We start from the raw sequence: 21,480 nt of genomic DNA on the forward strand, positions 1-21,480 counted from the left end.
CCACCCCCATAATCAACTCATTCACACATTTAAATAACTGAAGACTGAGAAATGGTTTTCAGAGATGTAATCTAAAAAAATCAGTTTAGAAGATAATATGCTTCAACATAAAAATGTCCTTGTTAAGCCTATAATAGCTTTTACTGAACATAAAATTCTAAAGGAAAGTTAATTTACATATTTCTAATGTTCATTAAAAGTCATGGTAATAACTATTCCTAACAGACTCATCTGTATTTTTTAAGTTGATTTATTTTTTTATTTTTTGGAAATCTATTCCGTTTTTTAAATTCTCATTTATGATCTCAGCCCATCCTATTACATTTAAATAACTCTAAAAATTGCCATCAGCAACTTTGATTCAACAGATGATGAACTTTACAGTTGTTACAGAGCAACAAATGTAATGGAAATAATGTACATGCTTATTATATAAGGTAAAGCAGAATCCCACATACATGCACGCACATGCAGATAGATGGTTAAAAATAATACTGGAGGGTGGAACGCATGGGAAGGAACACCTCGGGCCATCTCCACCACTGCTGCTACGAGGACCACTGCTCAGGGTGGGTCCAGCCATCGTGTCCCCCTCACCCCCGCCCCCACCCCCCACTGACCTCCCAGGAGCGGGACAAAGCAACCACCGATGTCAGAAATTCGCTTACAGAAATGGCCTCCAATTCTTGGCTGCATGTTTAACCTTCATCTTTGGATCAGCAATTGGAATTTTTTTTTTTTTTTAATGTTCTCATCTATTTGGTATTTTGTTGGGAGGACAGGGTGATAGCCAGTCTAATATTCTGAATAATTATCCTCATTCAAGATATTCAGATGATACTGGACAGAATCATCTAGAAGAAGAGTTGAAGTTGAATGCAGATGCTAGCCGTCATAAACACAAGAACACAGATGTTACTGAAAAAACTTCTATCAGAAGGCGAAAATTCTTTGCTGGGTTACGACAGGACCTCAAAATCTAGAACAAATGACCAAATACGTCAGAGCTGCATGGACCCAGCACTGTAATAAAGTGTTGTTTATAAGCTCAGAAGAAAATAAAGACTTCCCTGCTGTGAGATTAGACACCAAAGAAGGCAGAGACCATCTGTACTAGAAAACAGTTAAAGCCTTTCGGTATATTCATGACTGTTATCTAGAATATACTGATTGGCTTATGAAAGTAGATGATGCTACCTAAGTCAGACTAGACAACTTGAGATGGCTGCTTGTAAACTATGACCCTGAAGAACCCATTTACTCTGGGAAAAGATTTAAACACTAGGTAAAGCAGGGCTACATGAGCAGAGGAGCAGTATGTGCACTGAGCAAAGAAGCCTTGAGATCTGTCGATGTGGTGAAAACGAACACTTCCTGTTTCCACCTCTGAAGACTTAGCGCTGGGGAGATGCCTGGGAATCCTAAATGTGGAAGCAGGGGATTCCAGAGAGCCCCCTGGAAAAGGAACTTTCTATCCCTTTTTCCCAAAATACCACTTCATCCAAGGTTCTCTACCCAGAACCCTTTGGTACTGGAAAGGTAACTATAAACCTCCTCGGGGGGTCTGGGGTGCTGCTCTGATTTTGCAGTTTCTTTTCACTCCACTAATGCTACAGCCATGTATGAGTTAGACTGTCTCATTGCTCATCTCCATCCACGTGGTAATTCACACAGATATCAACATGCCTTACCTGAGAATCTACTAAAGGAAATAAGCAAAGCAAACAAAAATAAAGATCCAAAAGCAAACTTAAGAAACCCTTGAAAGAAACCCCTGAAAGAACAAAGGTAGAGCATCTAACGTTGCACTGAAAAGGGTCTCAGCATCTTTGAAGAGAGCGCCGGGGTCCCATGAGCAAGTCCTTCTAAGCGAACATTCCATGTTAGAAATCGTTCATAGGAATGGCTGTAAACTGAAGTTTTAGCAGGAACAATGTAGTGTGTTAAAGTGTGTTTTTGATAGAGTTATGTTTATACACATATACATGTATATAAAACACTGTATTTTAAGAGGGTGGTCAGAATGAGAGATTTTGCTGCCTGTTTCTGACCAGATGTTTGTGGCAGTCACTGAGAAAATACAGCAGTTAAACTTACTAAAACTACACTGTATCATGTTAGGTAAAATGTGCATGATGCTAGACAGATTTGCCTAACGAAAATTCTAGAAGGAAATACTGATGATCAGCATGTTTTTAAACTCAAGATGTATGTTTGAATTGCAATGTGACATAAATGAATCAAACTCACCCCTACACGCACTACTTCTGTCTAATAAAAATTTCATTTTGATTATTTATAATTAGCAGTATTTCTTCCAGAAAAATGTAGAATAAGAATGCCACTTGTCCTAAAAGGCACTAATAAAATCACATTTTGAAATTATCTTGGGCCTTGACTATGTTATGCACTTGGTCCTAATTAGTGGTTATTATTTTACTAGAATGAATAGTTTGCTTAGTCCTTGTGGTCTCTTTTCTAAACATGTTTAACACATCGTGAGGTCCATTCTCTGCTATTAACATTTATTTACTCAAATATTAATAGCATTCTATAAACATGCCTTTTAAAATGTTTTGACCCAAATTTACCCATTGTTAGCTATGAGTAACTAGTAAATAGTAAATAATGCTATTTCTTACATTAATGTCATTTTAATGATTTCTTATATCAGTGCCACTTATTGCCACTCTCAAAAATTCCTAAATGGCATTTATAATTGATTAATTAGAACTCTTTTCAACTTCATAATTATAGTTCTTTTTATTCTCATCATGTTGAAAGGTAAGAACTTATTTGTGTCTTTTGTAACTTTTATAAATCAATATTTAAATCCTTCCTTTTTAGTATCTAATGTGACCATTAGTTATACAGACAAAATAGTATGAATGCAGGATTTTGATAAAAATTAATTGGAAACTTTAGAAAATGTTGAGTGCTTAAATAAACTTTAAAAAGTCAGAAATTAAAAGACTAAATAATTTATTAATAATAAACTGAATTTGCTAATTTTTACTATCTTTGAATATTAAGTTTTGCCAATAATAATAAAGTTGGATACTCATTTAACATAGTCTTTCAAAGTACATTCACACATATTTCATTCTAATTTTCGTTATCCTCTGTTTAAAGTTTCTGGAAAAAAATTAAAATTTCAATTCTCATTGGATTTAGCAAGAGTATCCAAGTGCATCATAACAAAATAATTTATAGACTTTCTATAAGATTATCTTTAAAGTTAAAAATGACAAATCTCTTACATGTTTATCTTGTTGCTAATTTTAAATGACTGAAAGATTTATGTTTATTTGCCCAAACTTGTCAAAACCATGACTACTTTGGGTGGCATATTTGAGAAAGGATGTTCATTTTAGTGACTAATCATAGAGTATTCTCTCTATGTAATGAAAACACTCACCAATATTTATTTATTAAATTTATTATTTTCATGACGGCAACATCTACCAAAACTTGAAAGGATTCAGATCCATTTTTGAAGAACTCTTTACATTAATGTGGACATCAATTTATTTGTACTTTTTTATACTGTATGTGCACATAGTTTCTGGTAAACATCTAAGAAATCTTAAAATTTACACACAAGAAATTAATACGTGATCAACAGCCTGGAGCAACTTGCCTAGACTCTCTGTGCCCCCATATTGTCTTCTGTAAATTAGAGATAATAATTCCACCCACCTCAAAGGATTAAATGGGATTTGTGTACTAGGATTAAATGGGCTAATATATAAGGCTCTTAGAACAATACCTGGCCCAGAGTAGGTAGTTAATAAATATGTTTTTATTATTATTCTATTCACATATGAAGCCTTCTGCATTCTTTTCACCACACCAGGCTTGGGGTTAGTCATTTAGCATTATTTCTGTCAAGGAGGGGAAAATTTCCCATTCTACCCTTCTGTGTTCTTATGGCTGGACTAATAAAATTGACATAATACCAGATTAACAGGGAAAAATACTAATTTAATATGTATGTATTGGAAATCATAGAGAAACGATGCTTGGAGAGTGAACAAAGTAGGCAGTATATATATCTTTTACCATAAGAAACAATAAATTTGGGAGGAATGACAGGACAAATAAACTTAGGTTTGAGGTACATAATTAGTGACGAATTTAAATGGAGTTTAGACGTGAGGTAGTAAATTAACAAAGTTTGTTTATATAGGCTTCTCAGCCCTGAATCCCCTAGCTCTGTTGATAAGGATGTAGGGAGAGCACTCTTTACATAGGAGATTTATTTCCTACTTTCAGAGGGAACAGAGAGAGAGGAGGGTCAGAATGTCCTTTTGCTTCTCAAGTAAATTCAATTCAAATTAATCAGTATGCCATTGTGGGATATTTTGGGGTGGACTGCCTTGGCACCCAACACTTCCATCCTCATGGATGACATGTGGCATCTGATTTGTTGGTCAATGATAGTTAAATTAATCTGGCAAATTGTCAAAGTGGTTCTCAAATTGTGATTTTCAAACTCTTACCTGGGTGCTCATTCAAATGAAGATCTCAAGACTCCAATTCCAGAAAGTCTGGTGCTGGCACGGGGCCCAGGAGTATGCATCTTTGCCAGATACCCTAGGTCAGTGGTTGTCCACGCAGTTCCAACCAGCAGCAGCAGTAGCACCTGGGAACTTGGAAATGCAAATCCTTGGTCTCCATCTCAGACCTACTGGATGGAAACTCTAGGGATCGGTTCAGCAACCAGCAAAAGCAGGCTTTTCAAGTGAGGCTTATTCATGTTAAAGTTTGAGAACCACTGCCCTAGGCAATTCTGATGCAAACAATCTTTGGACCATATTGAGGATTACTGACCAATAAGTTAGGTATTTTTCAAAGATTTAGATGAGGCATGTTTTAAATCAGTGTGGTCCAAGATCACGCTACAGTTATGCACTGCATAACAATGTTTCAGGAAACTACTGATGGCATATACAATGGTGGTCCCTTAAGATTAGGACAATATAGCCTGTGTGTGTAGTAGGCTATGCCATCTAGGTTTGCGTTAAGTACACTCTATGATGTTCCTACAATGACAAAATCACCTAATGACGCATTTCTCGGAATGTATCCCTCTTGTTAAGACATACATGGCTATATATTAAATGTAAAAAGCTTTAAAGATAATTTCATTTAAAGGGTCAAGAGAATATTTATTTCAGCAAAATTCTTTAGCTTCTCATTTTCCCTCACATTGTTAATCAGTATGTTGATACTAACACCAGAGTAACTAACACTAGGGCCGTTGGTAAAATCTGTATTTCTTGAAATTTAGTAATTCTATATTGGGGCAGGAAGGTTTTTTTTAAGTATTAAGTACATATTAGTTCACTGAAAAAATATACAAAAGAATTTCACCTAAAAATGTCCATAGTTGTTAATAAAAAATTTAAATAGAGGTAACTGTAAGGTGAAATAAAGATGAAAATTAAGAAGCTTAATTCTCCCTGTTGAAAATAAGGGGAGAGATTTCTCCCCCTCCCTTTTGTTAGAGCATTTACTTTAGAAAACTTGTAATCATAAGTCCTTTCTTTGGGTCTTTGAAATGTGTACAAATCTTTTTAGAAGCTAAATAAGGCTCTTGCCAGCATTAGGACCCAGGAATGTCTTTCTCAAGGACCTGAGAGCCACCTCTTTGAAATGCAATCATCGAGGAGGTTGCACCCCTATCTTCCGGTTTCTGTGGGAGGGTAGGAGCCTAACTTCCGCGGGTGTCTTGTTCCCAGTTGCATTTATTTTCCTTGGTATAAAACCAATTAACAGCACAGATGAGCTGCTGCAATTATCAAGAGAATTTAGGATGAACTATGTGTAATAAATAAGTCCTCTGACTTGAGGACTAGTTATGGCTTATCTCGAGAACATGTGTGTTATGGATTGGGTCTGCTTGGCTTTACAAAAGGGTGAGATTTCTTTCTATCGTTGCAATCCCTTAGCAGATTGCCTTTGGTGAGCATCACATTCTGGTTTAATGCTTATTCAATAATAAAACTGTTTTCTGTGTCTACTACTTTTATGGAGAGGATTTTTTGGGTTGGGAGAAGATTTTGCTTTTAATTATATTTCCCCAACATAGCAAAATCCTGTTTTACAATATGTAGAATTTTTTCCTGCTAATTCATATTATCAATTAAAAATTTCATCATTTTCAAGAATCAGTTGACTGTCCTATATGGCCCAATAAAGCAAAAACACATCTGAGATCAATGGAGCATATAAAACCAGATTTCCTGATGATGAAGTTTTATTCACCATCTTTTAGAAACAGAAGATCTTTCTCATTTGGATAAATGATTTTAGTGTGGTCTCAAAAGCCTTTTGCTGTCTTATGGCCTCTAATAACAGTAGACCTGTATATTCTAGTGGAAAATGCATGGATTAAAAAGTAGATTTTGGGGCCGGCCCCGTGGCTTAGTGGTTGGGTGCATGCGCTCCGCTGCTGGCGGCCGGGGTTTGGAACCCCGGGCGCGCACCAACGCACCGCTTCTCCTGCCATGCTGAGGCCGCGTCCCACATACAGCAACTAGAAGTATGTGCAACTATGACATACAACTGTCTACTGGGGCTTTGGGGAAAAAAATAAGAATAAAAAAAAAAAAGTAGATTTTGTCCCAGCGTTTGATTATTTACTATCAATACCCAGAGGAGATTTTGTAACTAGTAATATTAAAAAATAAGCCAGTGACCAATATTTAATATTTTCAAAATATGATAATTAGACCAGCATTAAATTTCCTAAGTGGCCATTTCATAATTGTTTGCACATTATTTTTTCATTTCCTTGAGCCTACCAAGCTTTATTTATACCAAATTTAGGCACTATTATAAGTGGAAGAATTCTCTATTTGATTGACTAGATTTTTTCATGGCTAGCTTTTCTTTTTCATTTAAGTTTTCGGTTCATTAAACTATTTCTTTCTTTGACCATTTAAATTTCTTTGTTTACAGGCCTTGTATTTCCTTTATAAATAACTTCCATTTTATACCTACCCTTAATACTGCCTTCACAAGGGTAATTTGAGTGCTGTTAGTGAGAACAGAATTTGTATCACTTACTGATAACTTTTTAACCATAAATTTTGTTTCCCTAAAAGATTGAAAGTAAATCTTAAGAGTAATGTTTACTAGCCTTCAGGATGCTTGCCCTATTTTGAAAACTAGCATTTTAAACTAATTTTAGATACATGATCATTAAAAAAAAGTATAAAATTAAAGTTATTTAGATTCTTTCCTCCTGCGTCCCTTTTCTCTCAAAAAACAAAACTCATTTACCTCATTTCTCTACTTATTTATAGTAGGCCTTTAGAAATAGACTTAGGGAATCTGGCAGACAAGCTGTAGTTCAGTCTTTGCCAAAAGTATCCTCTATTGATTAAAAAATTGAGTTATGTTTACATATCAAAGTTGAAATAGAAATTTTAGCCAGCTTGGTATAAGAAATTTTACAACTTCTCCTTAGGGAATCCAAATCTAAAACCAATTTTAAAGTTGAATTATGCTGTATTTCAAATCCCTTACCTCTAGTATTCAGTTTATAGTAGTTATAAATTTAAATAACTTTTCAAGACTCTGCAAATTAATAATCTATATTAACAATATATTATTAAAAGGAAATTAATCTTAGTGCTAAGCAGTGTCTTATATGGCACAGTGAATATTTATGTGTTGAAATTTTCACAATATGTATGGTAATAGTGTCGTGAATGTTTTTTAAAAGTCTTGTGACTTGCTTATTTTAGATGAGAAAGGACGTTTTAGAAACATTTTTAAATGCCTTTTGACCACTTCTAAACAACAGGTTTAAACCACTGCATAAAATAATTGTCATACTAAAAAAAAAAAAAAAAAACTACGTGAAAAAACCTTTTAATGTTGTATTAGGTTAGGCCAATCACAAAATAAAAAGTTCAAGAAAGAGAGACATGGGTAAAACTGTCTGCACTATGAAATAAGTGTGTAAAAACATGACTTCTGTCCCGGGCTCTCTTTGCACAGGTGACAGGCCCTGGCAGGGAAAAAAGATATGAGTGTTTCATTTACTCACTTGCAGTGAAATCATTTCTTAAAAACTGTAGGTTTTAAGCTCTGTATTTCAGCAAAACCACAATGTAGAAGAGAAAGTAAACAAACTTTGAAACATGTAATGACGATTTCATTCACATTTTTGTGGTAACGTTTCAGAGTAGTTGATGAAATAATCTAGCTAAGCTTAGTGCCTTAAAAGTCGTTACAATACTATCTCACTAATTCTGTAGGGAAAACTGTTAAAAGAATCTGCAAAGGCAAGATGGCACAAACCAGTTTTCTAAAATTCTTGGGAAAGAAAACCAGGTGTTCTGGACTTGACAAAATGTGAGAAGACGAAACCCTTTACAAATGTGTTTATACATTAGACACATATTTAAGCCAATCACTGTGCCAATTTGGGGGAAAGCAGTTATGAGCAAGGTCCCAGAGACCCCACCTCTATACAGAAAGAAGAAGGACAATTAAACAACCCCTCTGATTAAGTGGTCTACTGCAATGAGAGCAGACGTACAGGTGCAGTGGGAGCCATAACAGGAGCCCCTGAGTTGAACTGGGGGTAGGGGTGGGGATCCAGGAGGGCTTCCTGGAGGAAGTGATGTCTAGACTGAGACCCGAAGGGTCAGTAGAATTTAGCAAGATGAAGAGGAGAGGGAGAAAGCAGAGGAAACAGCTTATGTGAAGACAGAAAGATCATGGGTCCCCAAAGAAATAAAAGTTTGATAGGGCTGGAAGCTAGACCCTCTAGATTGTTGAGAGGCAAAAAATTAACCTGAAAGTTTAGGTAGAAGATAGGGCATAAAATGCAGACTCCATAACATTAAGTACTATTGACATAAGGTCAATAAAAAAACCTTTGAGATACATTTTTTACAAGGATCACTCTCTAAAGAATGTGCTGGAGGAAGGCAGGAGAGGTAGGAGGGTGGCTTGGAGAGGTTATGGCAGTGGAGATGGAATAACCATGAGGCTAAAGGGTATTTAGAAGGTAGATTTGCCAAGGCCTGGTGAGAGATGGGATGTGAATAATGAGGAGCAAGAGAGAGTCAGGGATCAAGGTGATTCCAGGTTTCTGATTTAGGCAACTGGGTAAAATGATGGAGTCATTCACTAGGAAAGCAAATGGTGGGGCCGGCCCGGTGGTGCAGGGGTTAACTGCGCGCTCCACTTCGATGGCCGGAAGGTTCGCAGGTTCGGATCCCAGGCGTGCACCGCACTGCTTGTCAAGCCATGCTGTGGCGGCATCCCATATAAAGTGGAGGAAGATGGACACGGATGTTAGCCCAGGGCCAGTCTTCCTCAGCAAAAAAGAGGAGGATTGGCCTCGATGTTAGCTCAGGGCTAATCTTCCTCACCAAAAAAAAAAAAAAAAAAAAAGGAAACGGCAAGGGAAGAGCAGTTTGGGTTTGGCAGGTGGATAAGTTTTGGGCATGTTGAGTTGGAAATCTCTGTGAGCCTTCCAAGGAGAGTTGTCCAATAAGAGCTGGATCCACGGAGCTGGAGCTGAGGAGAGGAGCCCGGGATGGAGGTGGAGATCTGAGATCAGATTACAGATTACAGTTATCATTTTATATATATAAAATCATATATATCATATATAATATATACAAATACGTACAAATAATATATAAGTATGTAATATATATATTATAGAAATCTTGAGTGTAGGTGATGTCTCCCCAGAAGACTATGTCTTGTGAGAAGAGAACTGACCTAGGAGGAGCCCTAAGGAGAAAGATGGTCCTGCGTCTTAGCCCAGGTTCCCTAAGAAGAAAGCCAAAGCCAAGCTCCGTGCTGACACTTTATTGGAGCGTTGTGGGGGCCCCATAGCAGGGCAGTAAGAATAAGAGGAAAATAGGAGTGAAGTAGAACAGACTGGAAAGCAAAAGTATGGTCGTGCATTTCCTCGCCGGTCACAGCCTCACAAGAAAACCCAACCTGGTGTTCAGTCACGCAATCTCCAGAGAGACCCTATGTAAACATGGCGTTTGAAATAGGCTGCCAGGCAGGGAAAGGGCATGTGCTTTATCTTCTAGCTCCTTCTCTTATCCTGCCTCTCATTAATCACTCAGCCTCCCAGTATACTAACTTTCCTGCACTTCTTAGTTGTGTCAACCAGTCCTTCAGGCAGCCATCCAGGAAGGAAAATCCTCTGTGGGTCTGTTTTTCTTAAGTCTCAGTACTAGAATTTCCAGTACTCTCTCCACAATGGGCACAATGGGGCCTTTGCCAAAGCCCAGCCCCCAGGAGAGCCTGAGACAGATGTTGGTGTCAGGAGATGTGGCCCCAGAGGACGGGGCTGGTGTTGAGCAAATGCGGAAAATGAGGAGAGTCTCGCTGGGAGAGACTAGATTCCTAGTCTCACGCCACTAGGAATCAAGGGCAGATGCTGAGAGGTCAAAAAAATTTTGAAAGTACAGAACAAATTTTTGAATGTGCAAAATGACAGTGGATCTGGGGGCCGGCCCGGTGGCGCAAGCTGTTAAACGCACGCACTCCGCTGCGGTGGCCCAGGGTTTGCAGGTTCGGATCCCAGGCGTGCACCGACGCACCGCTTGTTAAGCCATGCTGTGGCGGCATCCCATGTGGAGTAGAGGAAGATGGCCACAGATGTTAGCTCAGGGCCAGTCTTCCTCAAGAAAAAAGGGGAGGATTGGCATCAGATGTTAGCTCAAGGCTAGTCCTCCTCACAAAAAAAAAAAAAAAATGACAGTGGGTCTGGTACATCCTGTGAGGAAGACTGGGAAGTTAGAGAAGTGGAAGAAAGCAGAATGATATCAAAGACGGAATGATGTCAAAGATGGGAAGGGAGGAGCGTGTCTAATGTTTCTGTCAAGTCCTATATAATAAACACTGAAGTGGATGTGTGTGGATTCCCTGTGCTTCTGGTAGTTACTTCAGTTTCCCTGTGGGAACCATGCCTCCCTTACTCTTGGTTCATTTGGTTTGGGTTGAGGGAACCCTACTCAATGGTTCCCAGATGCAAACAATCAGTGTGTGACCTCCCTGGGCACAGGGATGGCCTGTGAGCCAACCAGGTCAATGGGACTCCATGCCAGGTACTTCACCAGAACAACTGGTGAACAGCTGGAAGCCTAGTACTGTTATGTTTTGTGAACCAATGAATGCCCTTTCTTTGTTTAAGTCAGAGTTGTTTTCCTGTCATTCTGCCATTTCTGTCACTCCTGACTGCTCCAGAGGCAAAGAAGTGTCCACTGGATTTAATTACAGAGACCCGAACTGAGAGGGACAATGTTTAGAGCATCTACAGGAGGAAGTAGAACTGGCAAATGCAGCCTGTTTGGCATCTTTGAGTCTTTTGCTCTGGATGTCCCCTGGGGATAGGAGTGCTGCCTCTCACTGGGCTCCACAGCGCTGCCAGGAACACAGCAGACCCCCATCAGTTTTCAGATTGCAAGGACTCCATGATAGTGAATAGCTGTGATTTTAATTTGTGTTTCTCCTGAGTACCTATCCCATAGCAGGTACATAGTGGACTTCTATTAAATATGGGTTCATTGGAGACGCCTGATTTACTGAGCAAGGAGCAGCCTACAGGAGTCATTCAATCTGGATTTTTCACAGAAGATGGTGTCCTTCTTAGGGCTGAACAAGGTTGTACTTTGGTCAAATTTTCAAAGTCTGATTACTGTTAAGGCCATAGATGTAAAAATTTTTAGATTCATTGTATGATTCTTTCCTTCATCTCAATTCTTTTCCTTAAAATGGTAACAAATCTGTTACTCAAACCTCAGTATTCTCTCACAACATTTCTCATATCCACTCCTTTCTTGCTCAAGTTATATTCCCAGATACCAGTGCTCATTACTTCTGGCCTCACATAGAGGAACAACATCCTAACTGGTCTCTGTGCCTCGAGTCGCTATCTGCTCTTATGCATCTTTCTACATCTTATTACCAGGTTAATAAGTTCATCAAATATCTGAGCAGAGAAATTGAATGACCCTATGACTACAGAGTATTTATACTTCTGTTAAAGCACTAATAGTAGCCAAACTTTTATCACAATTATCTGTAGACATTTATGTCTTTCTGTCTGTCAGTCTTTCATAAAATATAGTAAATTGTTTGAAGTTGGGGGATGATTCAGTGGGCCTCAATTCACTTATAAGGCCGCAAAGCAATTAAAAGGAGAGAGATTTCCCTAAATATTGGCACATGGCAGGTAGATATTGAGTTCCAAATTGCTTAATGGAAGTGTGGTCTGACACCTGACACCTTTGTTTATCATTTTATTTCATGGACCTGGTCAAGAGGGAACACAATATCAGTCCTGGTCCTATATTTTTACTAATTTAATAATTATGTGTTTAGATAAGAAAAAATTGGTGTGAGCATAAGTAACAATGATGATTAACTGAAGCAACATTCTTTTTTTCTCCTGAGGAGGATTTGCCCTGAGTTAACATCTGTGCCAGCCTTCCTCTATTTTGCATATGAGTCGCTGCCATAGCATGGCTGCCAATGAGTGATGTAGGTCCGCCCGCAGGAACCAAACCGGGGCCACCGAAGCAGAGCATGCCAAACTTAACCACTAGGCCATGGGGCCGGCCCCCAACATTTTCTTTAAAGGAAAAATTCTCTTTTGCCATGTCTCTTCTTGCTTTGTATTTTTGCAGGATCTTGATTGAGACTTCACACTCTTCCTCAAACTCACAGAATATCTATGGTAAACAATAAGATATATACGTTTAAAATCAAAATTTATTTGAATATATTTTCTGATTTCCCATCTGCACCTGCAAAAAATAAATTCTTTTCTGAAAGGAAAAGGGAACACATTTGCAAGGTTAATTTCCTCTGGGAAAAGTGGGGTTTTCAGAATGACTCGAATGTTTTTTATTTTTCTTTAATTTACAACTTGTGATTTAATTTTTATTCACATTTTATATTCATATTTGCATGATAAAGAGATGCTATGTCATTTTTAAACACCTCCTTGTCATCTGAATTGCTGAAGGAAGAGAGCTATGGGATAAAAAAGAGCAAGGATTTTTCAATCTCATATGGGATCAGCTTCCCTAATCCTCCAATATTCAGCACTAATTAGCAGTGACAGACAACCATCTCCTTGTGGAAGGTTTGGAATGAATATTTTATCACAATATTCAGATTTTCATGGCAGCTCAGTAATGTCATCTCATCCTTTTTTTTTTTTTTTTAATGGGATCACCTCTGTAATGGAAGTTTGGGTCTTCAATGATAAGAACAATCATCTGAATTTCCTCTTAACAGAAGTTAGCATTAGCGTAGTTGGCATGTGATCCAAAAGCTCTCCTCTCACTTTTGATCCAGCAGCATCGTCTAAGGCACTGCCAGGCATATGCTGAACCGTGTTATTGCTCAAGAGTGATAAAGGAAAACTTCTCATCCAAAAACGACAGGACAAAAACAAAGCTCCAAAGCCATCTTTTTTCCTTTTCAGTCTATCTGCAAAATATTTCTGGGGATGTTTTGAAGAGGTTGGTTACATGAGGTAATGAGAAGTGGCCTGGTACCTGCCAAGCCCTTGTTCCTCACTTTTAATTATGTTGGTGGAACAGGGTGAGTGTGGAGAATTCCATTACCATTCTGGGAGGCCATTCCTGTATGCCAGACCTCTGTCAAGCACTTTACATGATTCCACATAGCACGTTGAGAAAGGTAGGATTATTGTACTTATTTTTACAGAAAGAAACTGAGTCAGTTTCATAACTTAAGAGAATCAGGTCAAACACAAGGGATCAGAAGTTACAAGCTCATCAGATTTCTCAACAGTCACAGTGAAAGACAGAGGACAGTGGAGGGATGCCTTCAAAATTTGGCAGGAATGGGGCCGGCCCGGTGGCACAAGCGGTTAAGTGTGCGCGCTCCGCTGCAGCAGCCCGGGGTTCGCTGGTTCGGATCCCGGGCGTCCCATATAAAGTGGAGGAAGATGGGCATGGATGTTAGCCCAGGACCAGTCTTCCTCAGCAAAAAGAGGAGGATTGGCAGATGTTAGCTCAGGGCCGATCTTCCTCACACACACAAAAAAAAATTTGGCAGGAAAAATATTTCTTACTTGGATTACATGCCAAGCCAAACTGTAAATCAAGCCAGAGCAAAATAAGAACATTTTCAAACAAGAAAGTTCTCAAAAAAAAAAACCCACCATTTCACTCTGCTTCAAAAAAGAGAAACGTGAAAATGGAAAAGAAAAAGGGAAACTCATGGACTTCAGGAAACAGAAGATGGCAAATAATAGAGAAGAGCTTTCTCCACTCCCCTTGAATCTAAACTGGGCTGTGACTTTCTTGGGATAATGAAACAGTAGCAAAAGTGACACAAGCAGAAGCTTAAAAGTGCTTGTGTGTTAGAGCTTCTTCTTTACCACTCCTGGGACGCCCGCTATCTCCACTGTGTGCAAAACTCGAGCGTGCCTGCTGGACGATGAAAAGCACATTACACAGTCATACCCCCAGATAACATGCCCAGCCAGTTAGTCCCAGAAGCAGAGGTCTCTAGCTGAATGTTATTCAGACCCATGAGTGACCACAAATGAGATGAGCTAAACACTCCACTTGGCTGAGCCCAGCCCAAACGGTTGATCCACAAAATTATTAGTCAGATGTGGTGATTGTTTTAAGCAACTGAGTTTTGGGGTAGTTTTCATGCTGTAAGAGATAACTGATTATGAAATTAGAAGCTAGATGTGGTGTGCTGTCAAAAGAAAAACTGTGACATTGAGACCAGGCAGCAAGAAGAAGCTAGGAAAACAGTAAAGAAGCTGTTTGCAAATTTAGAAAAATGATGATCTGAGTTATATAACAGAAGGCAACAAGTGACAAAACTAATACCTGAGACAACTTGGAAAAGAGGAGGTACTTAATGAACTTCTGAATTTGCTAAGGAGATCACCAGACAGAATCTTAAGTATCCTTTCATTTCTTTTATGATAAGGTGTGGGAAGAGGGAGATGAGTTAGAAAAAGAATTATTTAGTTTTAAAGCAGAATTTAAAGGGAATTTAGAAGACTCAGGACCTACTAACTTTCTCACATTCCACCTCTCCATACAGCAAAAAATTATTAATGGTAGAGATCAAATCAAGAGTGTGGCTGTAAAATCAATTGTTAAAATCTATAGAAGATTTAGAGCAGTGTGTATAAACACCTTTTAAGTAGATAAAAGGGCTTCTAGGAAAATTAAAGACATGTTTTAAGAGTTTTAACACAGCAAAAGAGCAGCAAGCTTCAACTTAAAGGGACAAAGATTGTTCAAATTGCAGGAAGGCCTCTATACTCCCCAAATTCCACTAGTAGAAGGCAGGTTGAGATAGCTGCTTACCTGCAAAGTGGCCATTTTTTTTTTCATGAGAAGAAAAGGACATTTCAGAGAAGGAACAAAAAGCCCAAAAGACAGAGCCAACAGCTCTGGAGAGCAAAGTATTAGAAAGCCATTCCCAGCATACAGTAAAGGAAATGGGCTGGGAGCCACTCCCAGGGAGTAGAACCAAGCTCTAATCAAGGAGCATCTTCAGCCTATAAGGTGAGGCATCTGGCATATTTGTCCTGCAGGGTTTCAGAATTCTTATAAACCAGTGATGTCTTTTTGATTTGGAGTGTTTACTGTGATACGTTTATCTGTACTGCATGGCACACCATGGTATGGTATGGTGTGTCTATATGGCATGGATATGGTGTGCCTATATGGCATGCATATAGGGAGTACATGTGTTGGAGGGCATATATCTTGTCTTAGTTCACTGGTCTCTGGATATAGAAGACTCATATCTGAGAAGATGCTGAGATCCTGGACTTCAAATCTGGTACCCTGATCATATAAGACATTTGAGGGATTTGAGATGAGGGACATATTTTGCATGTGAGTAGTAATGTAAGTTACTGTGGCCAGAAGGCACAGGCAAATTGCAAAAATATCCACAATGCTCTGTAGCTCTTCCCATCAAAGGTAGAATGTTCCTCCACCTCTGAGTCTAGGCTGGCCTTGTGACTTGCTTTGGCTAATTGAAGTAAACAAGAGGCAAGCAGAAGATTGAAAAGGGCAAGCGCATTGGGGATTCCTCTCTTCCTGCCTTTGGGACCACGTGAAGAAGTCTGAGCCAGCTGGCTGGATAATCGCTAACATGTGGTCCAATCACCACCTTTCCCCCAGCTGAACAGCCAGCCCCGTGAACTCCTAGAAGCTGAGCCACCTAGCTGACAGGCAGCTACTGAAGATATACAGCTGAGAGAACCCAGATAAGACCAACAGAAGAATCACTCAGCTGAGCCCAGACCAGTTTGCTGATCACAGATCATAAGCTAATTAAATGGTTGTTTGGGAGTAGCTAGTTGCACGGAAATGGCTGATACACTCACCACGCAGCAATTGGCTGGTGAACCATTCATTCTACACTTCAGAAAATGACGTATTCCTCCTCATTTTGCTGCCTCATCCCTACTGGCCACACTTTAATTCCACCCTGTCCCAGTTTGGATGGGCATATTTTTAAGTGGCAGAATATACTGAGTATTTATGCAAGAGTATATCTGTGGAGCAGTGACGGTTCAATGTCTTGAAAAAAGAGCAATGATGCCCTGAAAGACAGCTGGAAATTAAGAGACCAAGCTCACTGGAGAGAGAGATGTCCATGTATCCTTCCTCTGTAAGGAGATTTATCATTATTCCACTCCTCCAGCATCTGTTTTGTTTAAATATCATTCATATTTCTGTGCAATCACTTTGACACTAAGATTGACTATGCCAAGGTCACAAAGTTAAGTTAGTACCACAGCCAAGAGGTAACATGAGGGACATTCATTCCACTCTGTCTCCTGGTACCTACTGAGCCAGCTTCCAAGAGTGACTTATTCACCTTTATCTCCCCTGTCCCCATGAGCAGCAATGACCCGCTCTGTAAGGACTCACCTGTAAGTCCTTCGTGCTGCCTCCTGCTCTAACAAGGGAGGCTGAAGCTAGACCCGAGTTCAGATCCTGGCTCTGGCACTCACCAGCTGTGGGTTAGGGTAATTGTATGTACACACAACATTTTGTGAGGATTAAATGGGATGAAACATGAGAAATATCTTGGGGCCTTGCATGTATTATACCCTCAATTTTTTAGTAGATTAATGTCACTGACGGGTACATTGCATCTCTGCTTTTGCTGCTGTTGTGACGACAAAGGGTTTATGAGACTGAGGTGCTCGGCATGGTCTGTTGTGCTGGGTGGAGATGGGAGGCTGCTTCTTTGTCATCCTGTAGTCTATTTAGTCTATGCTGCTTTCTGGTCTATGCTGCTAAGGGTAAAGACAGATCTGGCCATGCAGTGGGCTGCATCCTCTCTGGCTAGCTGAACACTTCAGAGGGAGGTCTGCCTGCTTAACTGAACTGCAGCCACTCTTGAGGTGATGTCATGATTTGGGGGACAACAAGGTTTCCTGATTGAGCACAGGAGCAGGAATCATGGGACCTGGGCTTTATTCTAGGTCCTAGCACTAATTTGCTGAATAACTTTGAGAAAACCACTTCCTTTCTCTTCCTTCTATTAAAGGAAAATAATTGATTTTGTGGTCACATTTCACAAAGAGGTAGAAAAGATTAATTTAGACTATCCAGAGCAATTTCAGAGGGAAACACCACAGAGATTATAATTAGTTTTATAATCTATAATTAAGTCTATAAATAGTGAGAGGGTATGCACACCTGAATGATATATTTAAAAATGAAACTTCACTTTTAAAAAATCCTTCTAAAAAAAATGAAGTCCAATTATTTGGTCATATTTGTAGAGATTGTGACACAAATAATCAATAATCAATCTACAAATCCAAATTGGGGTGAGTTTATTATTTGAGCCAATCTGAGGACTATAGCCCGGGAGAAGCGACCTCCACCCGGGAAGGAAGCGCCCCAGAGAAGCGAGGTGTACAGCACAGTTATATAACATTTTGGAACAAGGAACACACATCAGATATGACAGGAATACCTTTTTTTCTCTTTACAACAGTCACAAGATGTTTTGCTACACACGGGAGATCAGTGGTCACAAGATGTACGTAGTAGGTCAATTTGACCCTAGTTTCTCGGAAGAAATGCTTATCTTTAAAGAAATGCTGATGTGGGGGAAGGCATTCATCCCTATCTTTAAAGGCAGCACTCTTTGATTTGGGGTATTGTCAATGTTTAAAGTAGAGGTACAATACATGCTTGTCAGGCCACGTCAGGCCATTCTGGAAAAACGAGGTCAGGCTGAATTAGTTTGAAACCAAATGTCTTTCTCACGTACCTCAATATATATTAACTTTTCTTATTGCTTTTCATTTATTCCATCAAGATGATGAAATGGAACAAAGATCATGGCCTTAATGCAGCCTTAAACTTGGACTTTCCCGTGAGATGACAAAGCTGCTGGTGGAGGATCACATGCATATCAGATGTTCCAAACTAAAGGCAAAAGATGGTTAAACATGAACTCATAAAGAAAAGCCATCCAGGGCATTTACAGATTAAAGAGTTAGGCTCTTAACACAATCCTGGATATGGGAATTTTATGAGGGAATAATAAACGGTAGAGCCTTCAAAAAACGCTGGAGAACTCCTTTCCTTAAACCTTCCCTCACATCCTTCAGGTCCACGTTCCTCAATCCAGGAAAGGAGATGCTGCAGGAGTAACGAGGGCTTCCCAACAGCAGCCAGGGGCCTATTTGGTCATTGCCTTCTTGGGAAAGTTTTACATTGTAACCTTCTGGACATCAAGAGATTTTCTTCTTGTTGGCCTTACCCTCTTCCATTCCTCCAACTGAACACCCATGGCGAACAGTACAGTAGAGCATGGTGTCAAGTGCACAGTTTAATCCTACCACCTTTTTAGGGATTTTGAAATACTCAGTAGAGGCAATTTAGGTAAGATAAACACCCACAGGTCAGAGTAGTTGAAGAACCACACGTACATGATTCAGTTAGTTGAAAGCAGATTTGAAGGACAGATACATTCTTCCAGGTGGGTTAGCTCCCCCCCCGCCCCCAGGTCAGCAAGCTCACACTGTGATCTGGACCTTCCGCTGTTTCTCTCTCTCCACCCCTTCCCGGGCACGCTCAGCTCTCCTTGAGCCATTAGGACCGTTGAGGACACAGATGCCCTTTTCTGTCTGAACCACCGGCCACCACTTAGTTTCCGACTAAAGCTGCTCTTCTCACAGCCCCTGGACCTCCAAGTTGACAGGTTGCAATTTAATACACTGGAGTCATAAAAACAAATAAAATCGCACGTTTTTACTTTCTCTAGCTGGTCTACTCTTCCTCATCAGCCACCACTTCCCTGGGCTTGGGCCAAGGATGCGGGAGATGTAAACTTGGCAGTCCCACAGTTTATTTCAGCCTACACCGTCTCCATAGGGTAAATAGTCCATAGATGTGGTTTCACTCCTAACAGACCTGTTCCTCCCCACTCTCCCCTGCTCCTGCCCCAGATGGTTGCTGGCTGGAAGGGAAGCTTCCCATCCTCCTCATGTCAGGATGGGGGAGGGGGCCCTGGCCTCATGTGGGGTCTGTCGTTGGTCCCCCTGCACTGACTCTGGTCCTCACTGTCCTCTGGCTGGTTTCTGCTGAGACAGGGTGGATCTAGTCTTAACTGTGGAGTCCCGCCTGTATTTCTGCTCAAGCTCTGGCTGGTGTAACTGCTGGTGTGTTCGCACACACCTGAGAGCCAGCACCCCTGCTGCTCAGCAGGCCCCTGTTCAGCTCTGACAGTACCATTCACCCTCCAAGGTCATTCCTGTGTCCTGAGAGGCTCGTCCACGAGCCCTTGGATTCAGGGTCACTTAGCCCATGCCAAAATGATCCCCTCTGAGGCTCCCCAGTTCTCATAACCATCCCTTACCCCACAGGAACAGTAATTTCTGGTTACTTCTGTGCTACACAAGAGTCCAGAGTGGTTGAGGAGCTCTAACCCACTCACTTCCTGCCCAGACACACTGGGCTACCATGTTTACTCTCTGTGGTTTCTACAAATCGTAGCCCTGGCCCTCACTACAAAATATAGTGGGAGGTGGGCATATGCACCCTGGCTCTCAGACGTTCCCACAAGGTTCTTATCAAGCCCAGACCCACACCTCCCGACCCTAGCTAGGACTCACTGATTTCTTTGAAATAAGTATTTCTTTTAGACATATCAACCATTCCTAAAGTAGTTATAACTGAGTCCATGTTTCTAATGTTTTTATTTTCTTTCCCTTTAAAATCCTTTTGCTTTATCACCTCGCTCACAGGTGTCATCTCCTCGTCCTACCCTCCATGATGACCTGGTACACAATACTCCTCAAAGTCTACACATCCAGTCTTTAAACTCAATCATAATATTGGCACACAACTAGTATTTAAGGGGCTGGGCACTTTTCTTCATGTTGAGAATAGAGCAGTCCACAAAACAGTCAAAGCCTCTGCCCTCAGAGAGCATACCTTCAATTGTAACCGAACATTGTTTATTTTGTTTTTGTTAATTAAATAATGAACTAACTGGTTCCTGCATTTATGCAAAATTCATTAGGTACCTACTGTGGTACCTATGACAGATATTGTGTGTATGTATGTTTGGAGGAATGTTCATTAATGGGTAACTCTTGCCTTCAAAGAACTTCTGTATTCACTTATGGAAAACAGAGGCAGATAGAGCAATAGCTAGAGATAGAGATATGGGAATCTCAATAGTTTTATGGAGCACCGGCCTGTGGCCTAGAGGGCACTGCAGCAGGTAGAAGAAGCGGAGGTTTTCTGATGTTTCAATACTTCCCTTCACTTCACTATAATCCTACATCTGCCTTACACACCCCTCTTTCCCACCTGTTATAATGGGTAAACTGCCCTTGTCCTGGTCCAAGCCCAGCTCCCGCACTTTTCTAATGGATCTCATTCCCCGCCACCTAGTTCAGGCCCATTTCTCCTGCAGTCATGACCCATCTCCCTGTGTCCTCATTTTTTTCTCTTTATTGCATTTGTATTAGTATACAAAAACAATACAGTTGCTCCTATCACAGGCAAATAAAGTTCAGTCATGGGCCCCTTTCTCTTCTCCTGCTACCCTTAAACCCTAAAGTGATTTCATCCAGTCACTTGGTTTTGAAGACTGTCCATAGGTTGATGACTCTCAAACACACATCTCTAACAAGCTCTAGAGTTGTGGCATCTCCACTTGGTTGTCTAATAAGACACCTGGAACTTAAGACGTCCAAAACAGAATTTGTCATTTTCACACTGGCTCCTCCTTATGTTCCAGGAGATCTTTGGTCAGAATTCCCTTCATTAGGACTAAAGACCCTATGTACTCCCCATATATTTGAGTATCGATTTATTCCTCACCTAAGAAAAAGATGAAAATAGCAAACTGTGACCTTTGACTAAACGGGGATTTACCATAAAGTTAACGAGGCTTAAGCAGAGGACCCTGCGCCATATAGGC

The 21,480-nt window shown here is 40.2% G+C and overlaps 1 pseudogene; it reads left to right on the forward strand.

Moving 5' to 3' along the window:
* Positions 1-672: 672 nt before the first annotated feature.
* Positions 673-1,765, forward strand: LOC101406328 (glycoprotein-N-acetylgalactosamine 3-beta-galactosyltransferase 1 pseudogene; annotated as a pseudogene).
* The last annotated feature ends 19,715 nt before the right edge of the window (positions 1,766-21,480 follow it).

The sequence above is a fragment of the Ceratotherium simum genome, chromosome 31 (assembly GCF_057802395.1).
Source record: "Ceratotherium simum simum isolate JZ-2026a chromosome 31, ASM5780239v1, whole genome shotgun sequence".
NCBI classification, from domain to species: Eukaryota; Metazoa; Chordata; class Mammalia; order Perissodactyla; family Rhinocerotidae; genus Ceratotherium; species Ceratotherium simum.